At 38.7% G+C, this 20,789-nt stretch overlaps 1 protein-coding gene across 7 annotated transcripts in view; it reads left to right on the top strand.

Annotated features, from left to right (window-relative positions):
- LOC413021 (papilin) overlaps positions 1-20,789 on the top strand; it is a 129,362-nt gene that overhangs the window by 37,751 nt on the left and 70,822 nt on the right. The gene's annotated exons all lie outside the window — the stretch shown is intronic.

The raw sequence follows: 20,789 nt of genomic DNA, 5'->3' as shown, positions 1-20,789 counted from the left end.
CGAACAGTTCTCGGCAATTTTATATCAATACCGATTGTTCCCCGGGGAGAATAATTTTCAGATTTCGAATCCGTTCGAAAATGAATAGGTTTGCAAACAGTTATTCTGATTATACAGATTAAACCTGTTAGAGCATTACGTATGGGATTAATAAGCTGTTAGAGTATTACCGGCAGCATGTTTTTAATGATTCTGTATAAATCTCTTCACAATTTCGAAATGTTATTGCACCGTTTGCTGTTAACAATTATTATCAACGTTAATTCAACGGTTTAAACATTTCTTTCTCGAAAACTCGATTTTGTTAATAAAAGGAGAAACGATTGAACGAAAATTTTTAATTACTTACCTCTTATCATAGAAATCAACTCCAATCTCCGAATTTGCAAATCTAGGGGAAAGAATAAAATCACTAAAGGAAATATCTCGCGTATTCGACGTATATTTGGAGAAATTCTCCCTGGAAAATTATTACTTCATCGGATTGATCGAAAATTTTTAATTACTTACCTCTTATCAAAGAAATCAATCAAGTTATCAAAGATCACTCTAATTATTACACGAAAATAATAGATATTCTATTTATCGAATAAATCAATTACTCCAAAGTAACAACCTCGCTGATTTGAAATTGAATACATCTCCAATCTCCAAACTTGCAAATCTAGGGGAAAAAATAAAATCACTAAAGGAAATATCTCGCGTATTCGATATATATTTTGAAAAATTCTCCTTGGAAAATTATTACTTCATCGGATTGATTGAAAATTTTTAATTACTTACCTCTTATCAAAGAAATCAAGTTATCAAAGATCACTCTAATTATTACACGAAAACAATAGATATTCGATTCATCGAATAAATCAATTATTTCAAAGTGACAACCTCGCTGGTGAAATTGAATACACTTCCAATCTCCAAACTTGCAAATCTAGGGGAAAAAATAAAATCACTATAGGAAATATCTCGCGTATTCGATATATATATATTTTGAAAAATTCTCCTTGGAAAATTATTACTTCATCGGATTGATTGAAAATTTTTAATTACTTACTTCTTATCAAAGAAATCAAGTTATCAAAGATCACTCTAATTATTACACGAAAACAGTAGATATTCTATTTATCGAATAAATCAATTACTCCAAAGTGACAACCTCGCTGATTTGAAATTGAATACACCTCCAATCTCCAAACTTGCAAATCTAGGGGAAAAAATAAAATCACTAAAGGAAATATCTCGCGTATTCGACGTATATTTGGAGAAATTCTCCCTGGGAAATTATTACTTCATCGGATTGATCACTTTCCAAACTACAATATTAACGTTGAATTGTACGACTATGTCCAAGTTGTTCCGATCGATCCCCAAATCTACTATTTTCGAGTATTCGAGTATTAGCAGCGGGCCAAGTTGACGTACGTAGCAGGTGGTAATACGTGGGCCAATAATTTGCGCGGGAGATTTAATCGTGGCGCGTCGGTGGGCGGGGTCGAAGTTCGCTGATTAAAATATAAATCGCGGTGTCCCCGGGATCGGATTAAATCGGATGACAGCGTGGCTCAGTTTGCGCGGATCGACGATGATTTAGCGCAGCGTGGAACGATGTTTTATTTGATTTAAAGGCGCGTAGACACGATCGAGGCAGGGGAAAAAAAAAAAAAAAAAAAACACTTTGACCTCTTGGATATTTATTCCCGAGTTGTACCCGCTGATAGGGTGGAATCGCGTGATCGACAATCGGGATGATTCATAACTGAAAAAAGTGGAAAGAAATTATATATCTGAAACGTTTAACGATTAACATCATCGAATCGAAATCGATCGAATCGTTTTTTATACACAAATATTATTACATATCTCTATTTCTATCGTTAGATAATAATCTAAAAATTGAGATACCGTGATTTGAAATATGTCTTCGTCGAAACATTTCACGAATCGAAACAAGAGCGTGAAAATTCCTCGCATCTCTTCCCCTCGATAATATTTACATTCCCTCGAATAAGATACAAATAAATTATCTTCGCTAGCATTGAAAAAAAAAGAAAAGGGAAAAGAAAAACTGATCCATTCTCAAAGCATCATAGAGAACTAGCTGTTACCATTTTAGGAGGATTCGAGTTACCTTACCCGCCATAAAAGTAACAACCGCGAAGACAACCTTCGTATTCAATTTCACGGTGCAAATAACAAGATCGAGTATTAAGATCGAAATCGTTTATCCCTTCGTATATGCTCCCCCTCCCTCCCTCCCTCCCTCCTTTAAAGGCATTGCAATTCCACTCCGCTCGTAGAAGGGGAACGAATCGCGAATCGTGTATCGGTTTCGTGAGCAAACGGCAAAATGCCAACTCGACTTAATGCAAATAATTGATCGAAATGACGATCGTCCCTCGACATCCTTCGATCACGCACGAACATCTGGCCGCGCTAGATTCCTTTTCTTTCTTTTTATCATTTCATCGACGGCCACCGGCGTTCCCTCATCCAACGGTTTATCCAACCGATCGTCCCCTCCTTCCTCCTCCTTCCAATGGAACACGGAGCGAGAAGTCGGCTCATTAGTCGGGGAATTATGTTTTCCGATTGCCACGAATCGATATCGGCCGACCTCCGGCCACGTTCCACGTTTTCTAATCCCTCCAAGGCGAGGTGAACGCCAACTATTTATTATCTCGGTGTAATTACGATCGATTAAACGGCGAATCGTCAAGCGGGAGAAGGGAAATCCAACTTTTCCACGTGTCTCCTCAAAGTTTTGGAAACTGGCAACCAGTTTCTACTAGATTCAAGTTGGGGGAGAAATTTCGGGGACCACAGCTGCTCTCGTGCTTTTGACTTCTCATGATTCCTCTCTCCTTTTCTTCCTTTCAGCGTTCCTCGTCTTTTTCACGGAGGGAAGAATCGCGAGAAACGGGATTTTCGAGTAGATTTCGAGGAATGAGGGAGGGTGGAAAGATTTTATATATCTTCATATTCGATATTTTGGAAGAGGAAAGGTGAGAGGGGAAGAGATTTCTTTCGATATTTTTGGCGATGAGAAAAAAATGGATAATGAAACATTTTTTTCTGAGGCTTTGAAATAATATAGACAGATAAAATGTGTATCACGAGATTATTCACGATGGAATAATAGAAGTGGAAATATGATAAAATTATTTCTCCAGGGGAATATAGTATTTGGAAAGTGCAAAGTGAAAACTGAAACAACTCGGAATAATCCATCCGCTCGAAATCCAAGAACACAAACGAAGCGAAATATAAATACGTCTATGAATTAAGCAAATATTCCCTGTTAAGCAAATACATAACTCTTTCGCAATATCAAACTGCAAGGTGAAAGTTTCATCGAAACACAGTTCCGATCATTTTACTCACCGTATTTAAATTAACATCGAAGAAACCGCCATTAATTAGACCGTCTACCAATATAATTTATACAGATCCAAGATTATCTCTCAAAACATCTTATTCCAATTATTCTTACTTGAAAAGAAAAGAAAAATCAATCTGAGAGAGAGAGAACTTTTTCTCTCGAAGAAAGATTCGAGAATTTTCTTTCGAGATGGAATTCCTCCCCTCCTTTCTACAGGATATCCGCGAGATGCTGAGCGTGCAACGAGAAGATTCGCGCGAGATAAAGGAAGGACGCGTGTCACCAGGAAGGAATGAAAATTGGGCGGACAATGGGGTTGGAAATTTGGAGGATTGTTGGAGAGAAATCGAAGAGTGATATAATTGAAATTCGATAAATCGAGAAGGATCTCTTAATTATTTTGACACGCGTGTATTATAAATTTCGTAGAATCGGAGGAAAATAAACGAATTTCCAATCGCGCAAATATTTTAGAGATATTTTAACCGTTCGAATAATTAATTATTTAACCGAGATGTAGCGAATTAATTACCACCGCATCAATATTGCGCCATCCAAAATACTTTGACGAGCACGCATCGGATGAATTTACCTTCGTTTCGGTAAGCATTTACGATTTCATCAGCAAGATACGTAATTGAGAATATATTTGTCGATTGATAAGTTGGAAAGGATCGTTCAATTTTCAAAATTTGAATCCAATTTGCGTTGAATCTATATCCATTTCTGTGATTTCTTTTTTTTTCGAAATTTACATATGCATTATCTTATATAACGAGGAAGAGAAATTTCTTTTTCGATTCTTCTCTCCAGAATTCGCTTTAACCCTTTAACTGCAAGTACAGTTTCAAACCACATACTAAAAAATTATAGTCAGACGTGATGTATATAGAATAGAATACTTTTCTAAATATTTTGATGACGAGCATATTCATTATATTTTCTTTTTTTCATTTAGATATGATAAAGATAGCCAGTTAAAGGGTTAAATGATAGATTCCGCGAAAGAAATTCCTCGTTCCCAGGATATATCGAGATATATCGTTCCACGTGAGAGATAATGGCCGATTTGAAATCGAGGTCGAATTGCCGATAACAGAGAGAGAGAAAGAGAGAATATTTATAACCGGTCGGCTTGATCACGGAGGCGGAAAGCGCGGCTTTTTCCACCCCCTCCCCCTTTCATCGATCGATATATTCTCTTTTTTGGGGAGTATCCGATGGCAGCGTTGTACCCATAAACCTAGATTCGCTGGTTTTGCTGCGACAGGAGTTCCCTGAATAGAGCGTCTAACGTCGGGGTAAGTCTGGTAAGAAGTTGGGGAGGATGCAACTAAAACGAAGAAAAGAATAAACGAATGAAGACGAAGTAAAGAAAAGGAAGAAAGGGCGAGATGGCTTCGAAAGAAAATTTCGAAAAGCTCGATCGAATTTTCGCATCGTATCGAAAATTGGAAGGAGATTTTCCTCGTGTTCGTTGGACTGAACGAAAAAGGGAAGTAGGAGAGGGAGAAAGAATGGGGCGAGGAAAAAGACGATCGTCTGGGGAAAAGTTGTGGGGAGGAACAAGAAATAGCACTATCGTTGAACCTTTCGGGATCACGATGCAGAAGCGGATCGGTATTATAGGCGCGCGTGTCTCTGACAGGGAGCAAGAAGACGTAAGTACTGCTCGTGTGACGTAGGGAGGGAGGGAGGCAGGAGAAAGGGTTACGAGATTTCTCGAGGAGTTCACTGCTCCTATAAACACCCCAGAGCGTGCGCGTAATCGGCATCCTCGCCAAGTGAGGATCGTGTAGCACCTGGCAATCTGCGCTACGTTGTCGCGATTGTTTGCGCGTGTTCGAATTTCGCGTGGCGGAAGAAAGACGGATTCGTGACGGAATTCGAGAAACCCGATCCTCTCTCGAAGAAATATTTCATGGAAAAGAATGTACTCGATAATTCCAATCGAATTGAGCACGCAATTTGTAAAGTATTTTTTTTAAGAGGACATGGAAGAATCCTTCGAAAAATAATTATAGATTATTTCTCAGAATTTCAAAAATTTCGAGTTGAGGAATAATAACGCGAACGTATATGATGCACCCAAGAGACATCTATTTCTAAATCTTTTCCTAAACACGCTTCCCCGATCCCAATTACCAAGGAAAGAAGAAGCAGAAACGATTGTCAAAATAATCACGCGAACAATTCCATTAATCTTGCTCCATCCTCTCGCTTCCCACAGACTTGTCCCTACCTCTCTCCACGTTTCGCCCCAAGATTTCTTATCCGCTGTTGTAACCACTCGCTCGAGGAAATATTCTCACGATCCGCCTTCTGCCTCTGCCTCTGCCAGACCAGATGCTGATTCGCGCGTGTGCTTTTACACACATGTACACACACACAGGAGGCCTCCCGCGCGCGTGCACACGGCTGGTTTTGCACAGGCGGCCGTCGTATGAATCACTGGATGCACTTAGCCGGCGGTGGATAAGCCGGGGCACATTGTTGCAACAAGTGCATCGCGGTGCCGCCTTGCAGTCTGCAGCCGGTGCAGACAGCGCGGCGCGACGACCGTGCCCTCGATCGACTGTGTGTGTGTGTGTGTGTGTGTGTGTGCGTGTGTTACGCAACGCGGAATCGCGGCGAGGCATTTGCTTTGCCCTTTGGCAAACGAGGCGGCACCGCGATCCGCGCCATTTTATTCGTCGTGATCGAGGCAGCTGCGAGTTCGATTTTGTGCGCGAGGAGGAAGGGTTTCGTGATTTCGAGATTCTTTTTCGAATCGTTGCAAATTATGACGAGAAGGTTTTATTGTATTTTGGGAGTATTAAGGGTGTATTTGATTAATTTTATAGAAGGTATCTTTAGAAGGAGTATATAAGATCGCACGTTTGTTTTGAATAATATTTGTTAAATGTTTCCAGTGGACGTGGACGTGGTTCTAGGAAAAAATATGATGTATATTTATTTCTCGGAAGGAAAATAGGGAGGAAGGTGGATAGGTTAAAGCAGGATCACGATGAAATTTGTTTCCTTATCCCTTTGGAAATTTTGTATTGCGGGAACGTGATACGGGGGACAAGAAGGGGAGGGAGTAAACGAGACTCGTGACCGACGGTCTTGTTCCATCGATTTAACGGCGTCACAGTGGTGGAGAGTGAAAACGAATTTTATCGTTGCACTTGCATCATTCACGGCTGCATTCTTTGCTATTTTTTTATTTTTATTCATCGAACATTTACATATAACAATAATTTCTGACCATTTTTCTACGAATTTCTCTTTCTCTTCGTTTCCGTCTCTCTATTCCTTCGAATCGCATTCACGGATGCGATAAAAATATACAGGCGCCTGAATAATATTTGCCCAAAGTCTATTGAAGTTTCATCTATAGTAATTGAAAACTTGTATCCCTTGAAAAATCGGATATCCCAGTTCGAGTCTTTTCCAATTTTCTATCTTCCCACTTTTACGAAGTAATTCGTATCCTCTATCGATGCAAAAGTGAAATATATATATCGAGAATTGAATCGAGAAAATATAAATAAATTAATTCTATACGAGTGAGATTTCGTTGGACGCTTTTATATTCTTTCTATACAAAAATTAATAATATACCGATCATCGAGTTTCGATCTCTTCTCCTCGAGATCGAGACAAACGATTTAACTCTCTTTCTTCTTCTCTTTTTTTTTCCTTTTTTTAATCTCCAGCGTTACGCAATCGCATCGAGACGAGAGACCATAGATCACAAGGATCGATAGAACCGACGACCACCCCACGATCGCTTTCGAAAACATTCACGGAAACGTGAGGCACGTGCGCGCCGTTTTACTTCGAATCGACGACTCGGTCGAGCTCGATTTTTTTCCACCACCTGTCCGTGTAACCGAGATTTATCTCACCCTTTCCCCCGTTGCACGCCAATTTCGGCGAACGAAACACGCCATCTCTTTTTCTCCTTTTAAGTTTAGGGTTAATTAAAAATTTTCTTGGAAAAAGAAAAGATCGTTCCTTCCTTCCATTTTTTTTTTTTTTTTTTGCTGTTTGATTGTTTCGCCACGCTTTTTCCTTTTTTTCTTTCTTTTTCAATTCATGGAAGCGTGGCCAATATTTTCTTTAGTCGTCCCTTAAAACCGTATCACGAAGACACGATCGTCGCGAATCGTGGACCGAAAAAATATTGCTTCAGGATCGTTGGAAGCGTTCGACCATTAAATCGATGCGACCGATCGAGGGAAGGGATCCCGTTTTATTAAAACTTGTCCCTTCCTCCAGTGTTTCACTCTCTTACCAAGATTAATTTCTTTCTTATGTACGTATACGCGTACGCGAGAATACATTCCTCCTATTAATTCGTCGATATTAAATTGATCCTTAAATATTCTTGATCTATCTAAAGTTTCTATAAAACTTTCTCTTTTCTTGTTTATTTTTAAGAGATAAATTTCCACTCGTTATATAATAATCGAATTATTATATTTATCTATATTACATTTCTTATATTTAATTTGAAGAAACAACACCAAAAATCTCTTTTGCTAAGAATAATAAACTAAGATATCAATATCAGACAACTTATATATACATATATATCATTCTTCGAGCAAAACTATTCTTCTTCTCCCAGAAGGAGGAGGTTAAATATCCCCAATTTCCGGGGAGAGAAATCCCTCTTCCCTCGGAGGAGGGAAAACCGTTTTATCCGTCGAGGCGGGCGGAAGTAGGGAGAGAGTGTCCACTTCCGTGGTGTCGTGCGGTGGCGGCATTGTGCATCCGTCATTTATCGCGACGAGGCCTTCAGAAAAATCTCCCCCTTTTGACGCGCCACAAAAGAATCCACCTCTGGAATCCTCCCCCTCCTCGCAATAAATGACGTGGTCCCAATTAAAAAAAACCTCGTCGCCCTCTAACGTATACCTTTTTTATCTGTTTCAGGTAAGTCCCCCTTTCGAAAGGAGCGCGCGCCTCCTCTGAAAAGGGGGAGGGGAACCAACGCGCTCTCTTCGTTATCGTCGACTTTTAAAGGACGAGGCCGGAATTTCAACGCCTTCTCTCTCGAGGGGAAAGAGAGAGAAAGGAAAGAAGGATGAATAACGCGTGAGTGCGAACTTTATCGCCTCCGGAAATATTATTGCATCCAATGGATTAATAGGTCACGATAATTATTTAGTTTTCGTGGCAGCAGATGATTAATTGATTAATTAATTTCGATATTGGGTTTTTAACTCGAGAATATACGTTTTAATTCGTGAGAAAGAGGGATGTGTTTCGAATATCGATCGATAAATCTGTTAAAATCGGACAAGTGAGAGGATTGGATCGCGCTCTGTCATTTTGAGAAAATGTCTGTTACATTCGCGAGTTATTCAATTGTTGGGCAGATAGGTGCATCGACATCTGGCAACGCCTCCAGAGAAAAATTGCGAGCAACAGCTGCATAATCCCCGCGGTTATCGAGCAAAAAGGCCTCTCTTCTTCCGTTTCACGGTTTTCCACGGTCGAGGGACGCCGAGGGAAGAAGCTTTCGAATCGATCGAATTAACGATGGCCTCGGTCGGAGTTAATTAGTAACTATTATCTTGATACCGACGGTGCAATTAATTACCTCGAGAGATCCTCTCGGACCTACCACGCGCCTTTTTCTCCTTTTTTTTTTCCTCTTCATCTTCTTATTCCTCCCTCCTTCCTTTTAATTCGTTTCTCCACGCGAAGGTGAAATGTCGTTTCTCTGTCGGCGTGCAAAAGTACGCTATTTCTTTTTCCTTCTTTTTCCTCTCTGAAGAAGATTACGGACGATTGACCTTTCCTCCGTTCGTTTTTGCCACTCCGGGTCGAACCTCTGAGAAGAGAAAATCGATAGGGACCGCGAAAGGGAACGCCCGATTGAACTAATTGCGTCTGAGGAGAGTCTGTCGATGAAGGTTACCGTGACGCTTCGAGATCTCCTCCTCCTCCTCCTCCTCCTCCCTTCCCGTTTCATTCAATTTCCGACACTTTCTCTTTATCCTCCTCGCGACGAGGCGGCTCGAAAACTTGTTATGACGAAAAGACGAAAAATTCCTCGAATATTTATTTCTCCGTCAATCTCCGTGATTGGTGAGAAGGAAGGGGGAGGGAAATCTTTGTAGCATGTCCTTCACTTTCGCTTCGTTGAAATTATTCCATACTTCTTTTTCTCAAATTATCATCGAAGGAATTGTATCTTTAAGCCTCGAGTATCGTAAGAGAAAGAGCCTGGATATAAATTCATTTCTTCAAGAGAGAAGCAATTGAATTCTTAATCGTGCAGTTATATATACTTTTTACCTTTTACACGATCATCCAACGTTTCTTTCGCTTCTCTTTACCGTCGATTCTCCGGTAATTCGAATACCACTACGTTCCACTCGCATTCCAGTCACGTTCCAATTTCAATGGATATATCTTCGCAAATAAAACCAAAAAGCGTTTCTCGCTTATCTTAAAACCGAATAATCCTATCCGCAGATCCTCCCTCTTCTCCACGATTCGTCAAAACCGAAAAAAGAAAGAAAGGAAACAAAAACTCTTTTTCAAAACTCTCTCCCATTTCCATCTCGGTGCTAACTGAATCTAAACAAACGGCGCCATTCCACGTATCGAAATTCCTGCTCCCTCGGCAGCTTCGATCCATCCCTCCATAAAAAATGCACAGGCATCCTGGAAACGCGCGTGCATATTGCGCGCGCAAATATAAGAGCCGGGGATGCAGCATTCATGGACAACGAGGACGACGACGCGAATGCAATATTCACCGCTGCCGGCGTTTCTTTGTTGCTTGATTTTTCTCCGTCTCCTCTCCGACCCTTCCTCCTCCTCTCTCTGCGCCCGGTTTTTTTAAAGAGGTCCACTCTTTCCTCCTTCCATTGTGTTCCACTTTCTTTCCTCTTTTTGTCTTCGCCTCCTTTTCTTTTTTTTTTTTTCTAAGGATCCTCCGGACCACTTGTCCGCGTGTATGCGTGTACGCACGCACGCCTCGAATCCTCCCTTTGTGCCTTTGACGCGACTTTGAAGAAAGAAAGAAAGAAAGTAATTCTATCCTTTGTTTCCCAGTTTTCGTTTTCCCTTTAACGAGCCTGTCCTACCAGCTTCTCTTCTTCTTTTTTGGAGAAAGATTGGAGGGAGGATTGATTTTGAAGAGAAGGATATCGATACAGAAAAATTGACAGTGTCTCTATGCCAGCGTTGTAAGAAATTTGTACACATTTTCTTGAGTTTATTGGCAAACTTGGTATGAAAGAGGAAGGATGGAATATTTTCATAAAGACTTTTAAACGTTCCTCGAAAGTCGGTGTCCATTCTCTTCTAATCTTCCCTTTGTTCGTCATCAAAGCGGACGAGATGTTTGCCACGTTTTGTTGTTAAACGAGTAAGATCGGTGGCGATTATGTGGAATCGATGCGCAAGGAGACAATTGTTCTTCGTGAATTTCGTTCCGTACGCGATAAACGGGATTCGATACAAAGGATCGAAGAACGAGGGAAAGAGAAGCTGTTTGACAGGCTCTTTTATAGAGAAGTTTAGCAACAGAATCGAGTTGTTTGCTCGAATACGATCCGTCTCGCTTCGCCAATCTCTTGGTAATCTTCATCGAGAGATGTGTATGGATTAACGAAGTTAAATTGTGTTGTCGAGGAGGGTGGGGATGGTAAAGAGGAGATATTTTATAAATATGTATCTAAAAGTTGTATCGTTTTTTCATTAAGATCGAGTTTTCAATTACGATGTCGATTTAAACGTGCAATTTTATTTGTTAAAGGATGTATTTTCGTAGAAATTGTTATTTGTTGTTTTTATTTTATTTGACAGCGACGATTTAATTAATTTCTATTCTTATTTTATCACGGTTGATTATTTTATTTAAGATTTTCAATTTAAAAACCGTGAGATTATTTTTGCGTTACAAAGTAAAATTTATTTTATATTATAAATCGAAAGGTATTTATCGATATACATCGGTTATAATTCTTTTTTAATAACTTTGGTTATTTAAAATTATTACACGAACCAATTTATCCTCTCTTTACAACAGGCATATCACATTCGTTGCTTCTAAAATACCTTCCACCTCTGAATAAAGTGATGAATGAAATATTGAAACATGTCACAAAATCGATAATACGAACACGCATACACGTATGAATACGATGGAGCAAAGGTGTTCCACTTACGTATTTTAAATAAATTATTAAAATTCTGAAAACCATGAAATGTTGAAACATTAAAATTCCGACGTTTCTTGTAATATCTTATAAATCATCCAATTAACCCAATCGATCAAGCAATTACGTATGCAGCGCCTTCTCATTTTTCAAACAAATTGCATCACTCGATTGCATAATAAATGTCGGCCAAGACTGTAATCAGGAAATGCTGTAATGTCGTGTTGACCCTCGTTGCGAATATGCAACATAATCTCCGTGCATACTTTGCGGCTTAAGTCTTTGCGAATCGAAGAAGAAAAGGAGGGGAAGAGAGAGAGGAGAGACAGAAATCCCGTAAGAGGATATATATATATATATATACGGTGTCGTTTAGAAACAATCCGGTTAATTTCGTCGTAGCGAAGGTCAAGATGATGAATCGTAAGAGGGAATCGGCGTGGAAATGGAATTCCTGTACGGATTATGTGATGAAATTCTAAATCGTGAGATTTATTCAGCCGGCGAATCATCCTTTTAACAAATGAACTCTTCTCTCAGATGGAATTCCTAACTATTCAGATAGTAGTCTATTAAAGAATTAAAAATATTTGTGCGCTTACTTTCCAAGGATTTAATTCTTGGTGTAACAGAAATTCAAATTTTTGCGAAATAAGTACTTTTTTGTTGATAAAAGTTTTGTGAAATAATACAATGAACTCTTCTCTTAGATGGAATTCTTAGCTATTCAGATAGTAGCCTATTAAAGAATTAAAAATACTTGTGCACTTACTTTAATTCTTGATGTAGAATAGAAATTCAATTCGTTCTTGCAAAATAACTACTTTTTTGTTGATAAAAGTTTTGTGAAATAATACAATGAACTCTTCTCTCAGATGGAATTCCTAGCTATTCAGATAGTAGTCTATTAAAGAATTAAAAATACTTGTGTACTTACTTTAATTCTTGATGTAGAATAGAAATTCAAATTCTTGCGAAATAACAATTTTTTTGTTGATAAAATTGATAAAAATTTTGTGAAATAATACAATCACTTTCGCTAATTTCTCGTCATCCATTTCCTAGAAAGGGATTCTTTTAAACACAGACAGGAGGAAGGTAGTATTATTCTTTTAGAAATACGATGACGATAAAGTGAGATGTTCCAAGAAAATTCTTATCGATGATCTTGCATGATATTGCGTCACGAATCCCAAACAATCCCCCTTCTCTTTCTCCTTAAATTCGTTCCATTCAATGGAAACGATATTACGCCAACATCGATCCTTTTCAACGAGAATGAACAAAAATTCTCCTCCTCCTCTTTAAAAAAAAATTTCCTTGAAACAAACGGCCAGATTTCCCGATCCGAGATTTATAAATATCGGATACGAGGCAATCCGGTTTAAGGATGAAATAAGTGGAACAAATCCCCCGGTAAGAGGATGAGAGCCACCGTTTCCAACCGATCCGGCTAATTTTTCCGAGGTCCCGCAATCAGGCGAAGATCAGGGTGAATGGAAACCGTGACGCGTGAGAGAGTACCCTTGGCCGAGGAGATAATCCCCGGGAACGCTGCCCTCCTGGAGATGCCATCGAGTCGTTCCTTTCCAGGACTTTGGTGTCCGGGAAATTCGCGTTTGTTTCCGCGATTCGAGAATGGATACTGAAAAAGTAGCAATACATTGTGAGAACGTAATTCGATTGAAAATTGATCGGGATTAAGAACTCGTGGAAAATTAAAGAATTCGAATAGAATGTTATTGCATCTCGATTTTGGAGACTTTTGTTTGAGTCGATAAAAATCTGAATGGATGGTTATTTAATTGATTTTGCAAATGATAATTTAGGTATAAGATGATTTTGTATATCATAAAGATATTTGATTTTATTCTGTACTACATCGAGTTGCAGTAGCATTAAAGCATTTGAAAAAGTAGCTTTTATATGCTTGATCGATTATAATAATACTTTACATTATACACTTTCTCACAGGGTATAAAAATTCAGACTAGAAACTGTCTAAAGAGTTATCTAAAAATTCCATCCGATTCTTAGAATTTCCAAATATTCCGTACTATTAAATATCCACCGATATCATTAAAATCTCCTCTTGTTACGTCAAGAAACATTTCCTTCCAATTCTGCTCGAATGGACGCATAAAGATGTCGAGCAAATTTCGCTGTTTACATTCGGTGTTGCGAGTGGTCAGAGGTCCTCGCGTGGAATAAACAGTTACGGTATCGTCGCTTTTAATCAGATAACGTTCGCTCAAGCGAGAAAGGGAAAGAGGAGGAGGAGGAGGAGGAGCAGGTAAGAATAGCGGGGGACGATTGATATTATCGCCATAATAAGATGCCGCGTGACGATTATTGTCAAAACGTTTCATCGGCCACGGGGTGGCCTTCTATAAATCCTCTCGCTTAACAAGATCCATCCTCGTGCTCGCCTCTTATTTTTCCCGCCGTGCATCAACCAAAACCTGAAATTAATATTCCTTTTTTAGCTCCGGATTTTCTCTCCTTCCTGATATTCAACTACCACGTGGAAACGATAATTTTATTTTTTGAATATTTATTCGAAACCCTCTTCGAGATTGTATTTTTTTAACGCATATGTTTATGCAATTTATTTCCCTTTCTTGTTCTTTTTCTTCTTTTTTTAAAAATTTAATTCTTATTAAATGATTAATCGAGGTAAACGAATCGATTGATGTATATTTTTCAAAGAAACGAGGAGAAAGATGAAAAGTTGTTAATAAGACAACAGAATTGTCAATAACAACGAGTGAAGAATTTTGAAAGTCGTTCAACGTAATTTACAACAATTTCTCCATTCCATTTTTCTATTTTCCAAGTAAAGAAAGTAATCATAGAAATATATTCCATCTAATAATATTAAAAACGACGTATATACGTAGAGACAGTATCAAAATATAATTACAACATGAGCGTTGCCATGGTCAAAGTTAAAATTATCTCAACGATCGGATAATCCCTTTGGAAGACAAGCTTGGCTTAAACTCTTCGACGAGGCTCCAAGTTTTCAACGCGATTCATAGCTGCAGAAATCTTATTCTTTCGAATTTTAGTCGAGAGATAAGAGCCGTATTAAGTATAAAAAAAAAAAAAAAGGAAAAAATAGCCGATCTGTAACAGGATCTCTCTCTCTCTCTCTCGCGCGATAAAAATCCACGGGGACCTTTCGAGAAGAGGATTTTCAAAGGATGTTCCCGGAAGAACGGCATTCTCTGAGAAACAGAGGGGAAGGGAGAGGCCTCCCGGAAGCTTTTCAAGCCACGAAAAACTGTGGGGGAGTGGCGTGAGAAACGAGACACGGGTGTTTCCCTATTTAACATACGCCGGGCGAAAAATAACATCCAAAGGGGACGGAATATCGGTGGATCTTGGGTCGGCGGCTTGTTTCTCGATACGGAAATGGAGCAAAATATACAAATATAATGACGAGATAAGGATTTGGATCCTCCTCAAGTTTCTAAGATTCGAACGTTTCTTTCTTCGAACGGATTTTGAATGACAACTTTGTTAGATTTTGCTGGATTTTATTGTAGATTTGTTAGGAAGGGGATCGATATTGCGTTGGTAGGAGTATTGATCGTGATAATTGGATTTCTTCGCGATAAACACTGTATTCGGCGAACCGTGAATATTCATGGTTTACTGAAATAAAGCTGGGAAAGGAAACGTGTAGTTGACGTTGGTCCGTAAAAGAGGTATGATAAGGAATATAAAAGAGAATATTAAAAGCGATATTTCTTTTTCCGCTGGAAAGGAAAACGTTTTCAATATTTCATGGGAAATAATATCTAAAAATTTTTACTTACAACGTTACTTGTTCAAAATCAGTCGTAATTGCGAGTCAACAAAGGAAAGAAACGAAATATCGAGTCGATGAGAAATTAATTGTTTTTTTTTCAACTTTTTTAATTAAAATAATTCTCCATCGTGATCGAGAAGTTTTTTAATTCTGAATAAAAATCGAAAATTTGTAAAGATACATTCCCTTTCAAGATGATCCTTGAAGAAAGAAAACTTGGATATACATATCAAAGATATTCTACAGACAGAATACGATCCAAATTCAATCCAATTCACTCACAAACTGGATATCAAAATTCCAAAAAAAAAAAAACCAACTCGACGTCGTCAAATAGAACAATTGAGAATCATAACGCTTCGAGTCCAACCCCGATGGAAAATTAAATTATACTGTATAATTTCGATTCACGAATTAAGCCAATTGAAGCCACAGATATGGCAAAAATATCCTTGGAAGAAAGAAAGCTACTAACTCTTTCCTTACATAATTAATTTTCAAACGAATTACGAATAAATTCAGGAGGATCGCTTCCTTCAATGATTTTCCAGCCGCAAATTTTCATTTGCCTCGTTCCACTCCTCTCTTCCAGCTTTTTTCCCCTCCCTCCCTCCCTCTCTCCTCTGTTGATCCGTTCCTGTTTCAAGCGGAACGGACGCAACTCGTTTACGGGCGTCATACGAGTCGCCAGTTCCCATTGCAATTGAAGGGCGGTCAAAGCCACGCGCACCGCTATTATTCCATCGCGGCGGAAATTCAATTCCGAGATCGTTCTTGGCGGCCACCATCGCGAGGAGGAATTACGTAAAATTCAATGAACGCAATTCCGCGTGGAAGCGTGCACCTTTGGTAATATCATGCGAATTTATGCGAGAATCCTTCGGGGGAGAGAAAAAGAAGGGAAGAGGAGGAGGAGGAGGAGGAGGAGGAGGAGTTGACCGCGGCCAGTTATCGCTACGTCGGGATCCTTTCTCCGCTTGATACCGCGTTGGAGAGGCAAGGCGAGTTTATAAATTATAACTCTCGGAATTTTATCTAAGAAATTGTGAGACTTTTTTTTCTTCTTCTTCTTTTTATTTTCGAGAAACGTGAGGATATCGTGATAAGAAAATAAATGGTGAGAATTGGTATTGTTCCGGAAGGAAGAGGGAAAAGATTTGTATCGATTTGTTATATTTACGATTTATAAACTTGTTCTAAACTTTCCAACTTTCGTTTGTAAGAAGTTTAATTCGATATATTTTTTTTTAGAAAATAACTTTAGAATCTTCCTTTATAAATTTTTTTACACGATTAATTATCCAACTTCAATTAATAATTAATTTCTCGTAAATTAATTCTCCTTTACCCATCTAATATTTAGTATAATTAATTTATAATCTCACATAGATCTGATTGAAAATTAGATCTCGAGAGAATATTCTCGTCCGTTTTTTAAAAATATTTTTCCTTACAAAAATCAAAACGATCGTCCCATATTCGTATACAAAAAAAAAAAAAAAAAAAATTAGAATCATCAACGAAAATTCACGAAAATTCTAATGTTTCCAACTACATACAACTATACAACAACTTGAGATACGAGCGACATCACGCTCCAACGATCCAAGATAAAAAGCACACAAACATCTCGTGCAACCGCGTGCAACACGTGTAAATCCTTAGGTGGGGTGAAAGATAACCCCGTAGTGGAGTGCACTCGAGCCAGAAGGGGGAGAGGGGAGGGAACGAGGAAGAGAAAAAGCAAGACCTCCCTCCCCCTCCTTTCCCTCTCCTCTCCCTTGGAGGAGGAGAAGAGGCGCGTAGATTACGCAAGAGGGTAAAAGAGTTGGATACCCCTCAAGTGCTGTTGAGCTGTTACTTCTCGAAGATAAGACTCTTACGTTTTACTTGCATTCGCAAGTTTTGATAACACTGAAATTTCGAGCGCCACTTTGACCCGCACGTGACTAACGGGAGGATGTTGAGAAGAAACGTGCATATTTCTCGAATACAGATATCGTGACCATTCGAGTTTATCCATTGTAGAATTTCCAAGATTCGATTCGTTCCTCCTCCTCCTCTTCCTCCTTTAAAGGAAAGGAGGATGATGACTTGCAAGGCGCTCGATCGATTCGATTTTTGCTTTGGGCAAACCGATGAATGGGTTTCGAGTGGAGAGAGTTTTGAAAGGAGAAGGGCGAAAGTTTGAGAATAGTTGAAGAGGATCGAGAATCATCATGCGTAAGATTGATCGATTTTATCAAGAATTGATAAATATTTGGAAAGAGGGTGTGCTTCTTATCTCTCGAGATACGTGATTCGACTGAGGTAATTAATTAGCACACCGGTGTGTGTCTGAGGTAATTCTGCTTGATCCGTCGTTCACAGATATGCCTGTCGTGGCATCGTATTACATCGATCCATCATTTATCGACAATCTGTAGTGTACAACGATCGAACAATACGCTGGATTAGAGCTATATAGAATTCGAGACATTAATTGAAATGAACAATGTATTTAGGAGCCTACTGCTATATGTAATAGATATCGGTGTTTCATGGTGAAAATTATACTTGATATCTCGAATAATGTAAAATATATCATACATGTATTCATGGAACATTTTTGAAAGATTGATTTTTAAAAAAAAATAGGATAAGAAAGAAAAAATTGATTAAATTTTGATACAAACAACTTACACTTACTCTATAATACATATTTAACAAATCCTTTTTTCAAGGATTCATTATTCCTTGTACAATTTAAAAGTTAATTAAGAAGAAAAAATATTGGAACAATATATATATATATATATATATATATATAGATTTATATATGCTGTTTAAAATTTCGATCGAACCGATTATTACTTTCATCGAAAGTATAGAATAGAATAGTTTAAGGAACACGTGTATTCGTCTCTATTAAGTTTATAGCCTGTGTATCGGTATTAGGTTTTCGAGTGTCGTTCTTAAAGGCCACTTTACGCGCACTCACACGCTGTGCAACGTTCTTCAAGATCTCCCTTTTCGAATCATGTGCACCGGTGGATTCTTCACAGACCCCCTCCTCCCCTTCCTTTCCTAGTACTGAATGCCTTCTTGGAAATGACACGACTGTAATGTCCCCCACAGGTTGTCGACTTCTCTCGAGGAGATATTACTTCAAATTTTAAAGCTCGAACGAGGTAACGAGGAGACAATCTTGTCTTGGGGAAAAATCATGTTAATTCCATCACTTCTTTCATCCTTGTTTGCATCGATTTTAAGTTAATACTTGTTCAACGAAAAAAATATATCAATTGCATCAGATATAATCGTGGAATTATATTAATTGGCGAGTTAACGATTTTATTTTTACAAATGAGAAATTAATCGGATATTTCGGAGATTAACGAATTATTTGTAAAATTAATCGACTCTCGAGGATACTTGAGGAATTAAATTAATACAGGGAATTGAATCTCGATTCGATCAACTTCTTCTTCTACCATTTCTCGAAATTCATCGTTCAAATTTCTTTCGTTTTCGTCGATAAAATAAAAAACGCGCGAGGGACGTTTAGGGAAAAAAAGAAATTCTCCACGAAGTGCCTGCTCTTCCAAGAACAGCCACACGTTTCTCTTTAATCATCCTCTTCTGCTTATCACTGCCTCTGTTATTCATATGCACGAATACCCATTTTTCCAACGGACGTGTCTCTTCTCCTTCATTCTCTTTTCACGCACCCCCGTCATTACTCGCGACCGAGACTTTCAGTTTCTTCTTCAATTACCGCCAAGCGAGAGCGAACGTCTGTTTTTAAAACTCGCGCCAGGCGAATTACTTCTTCGCATTCGCGACGTTTCATTCTTCGCGCGCGCCAACCATTCGAGGCCCTCGTTGCCTGTTTCAACACCGACAACGGGGCTTCCATTTGCGCCACTTTCGAATTTTACAGCTCTCCCTTAACGAGAAACTCGATGGAACAATAAGCGCCTCGTCGTGTTAAACGTTAAATGATAAAAATTCTCTATAAATTTTTCTTTTTCCTCTTCCTAAGAAGCGTTTGAACCGATGAAATTTTTAATTCTCGAGTTTAGCTTTCAAGAATTTCAAATTTCTCGAGTAAGTCGACAACGAAAGTCGAATAATCGAAGGAATGGAGATTGCGTTTACGAGATATTACGAAGATTGGATTGATTTAGTGTTTAGCGTTATTAGTGGAATAACATAGTGGAAATTGAATTAGACATGGGCAATTAAAGGAACGAATGAAAATGGTTTCAGCTTAATTCACTCAATTAAAGTGTCGCGTTAAAAGCTAATGAACTCGAGAAACTTGGGCGTTAATGCCATTAATTCAAATTTATGTAATTGATTTCAAAGAAGGAAGTTTCTCATATCGAATTCGAAGCGATTAAATTGTTTTCCCAGTTACGTCGGATACATAATACAAGATGTAACAAAATTTCTTTGCATCGCGTTATATAAAAGTATGAAAAAGATGAAGCGAACGACTCTTTGAGGAAAACTTATAAGGAAGAAGAAGGAGAAGAGGAAGCCTCTTACGCTCAATTTTAAATATCAAATTATTTGCGTAACAAGTTGAAAATTTAATTTTATCCCTGCAAACTAAATAACAAAATACTTCCTCGAAACTTCCTCAATAATCTTTTCCAAACTGTTTTAAAAAAAAATTCGTATCCTTGAAAAGATAAGATAATTTAAAAAAAATAAAAAACAAATTTGAAACATCTCTCTCGACCAACAAAAGCAAAACGACGCGGCCAAATGTTCGAACCTTCTTCCAAGAAGAAGAAGAAGAAGAAGAAGAAGAAATCGAAGCACAAAGTCGCTTCGAACTTCAATTAGGAATACCGAAGTGTAGAATTCAACCAACTTCCAAGAATTCCAGTCCAGTCCCCGAACAAATCCCTCCCCCTCCACCGAAGATATAACTCGTTCCCGAAACCATCAAAAGCGACGACCTTTCGGATCTCCTTACCTCTCCTCCCCCCTCCCAGGCAACTTTTAACAGCCTCTTCTCTCCCTCCTTTTTTATCTTCCACGTCCCTTCGAATAATGCGCTCGAGAAGAGTTTCATCCGCTCGTATATCTCGCGAAAACGAGTTAAAAGCCCGGAAGCGGACGAATTTTGATCATCGAATCCAATTCTCTCGCCGTATTTTTTTTCTTTTATTATAAACCGAATTTTTAAACGCGGGGATGACGTCGTCAAGTGTCGTCATCGCGCACACACATACACACACACAGAGTCCCAAGACTTTTTCCCTCCTCGAGAATTATTCGGTTAAATACGACTAATAAACACGGATTTTGCGGTTGTTTTACGAGTCGAGGGAGAGGAGGAGGAGGAGGAGCTTCGTAAATCGGCTCGATTGCGGAGGCTGTCGCGCCAGATTTAACGTTCGAGCACGTTTCGAACGGGTGGCCAATA

This window comes from Apis mellifera, linkage group LG5 (genome assembly GCF_003254395.2).
Source record: "Apis mellifera strain DH4 linkage group LG5, Amel_HAv3.1, whole genome shotgun sequence".
Classification (NCBI taxonomy): domain Eukaryota; kingdom Metazoa; phylum Arthropoda; class Insecta; order Hymenoptera; family Apidae; genus Apis; species Apis mellifera.
Note: the sequence above shows the minus strand (reverse complement) of the source record. Positions and strands in the feature narration are given on the sequence as shown.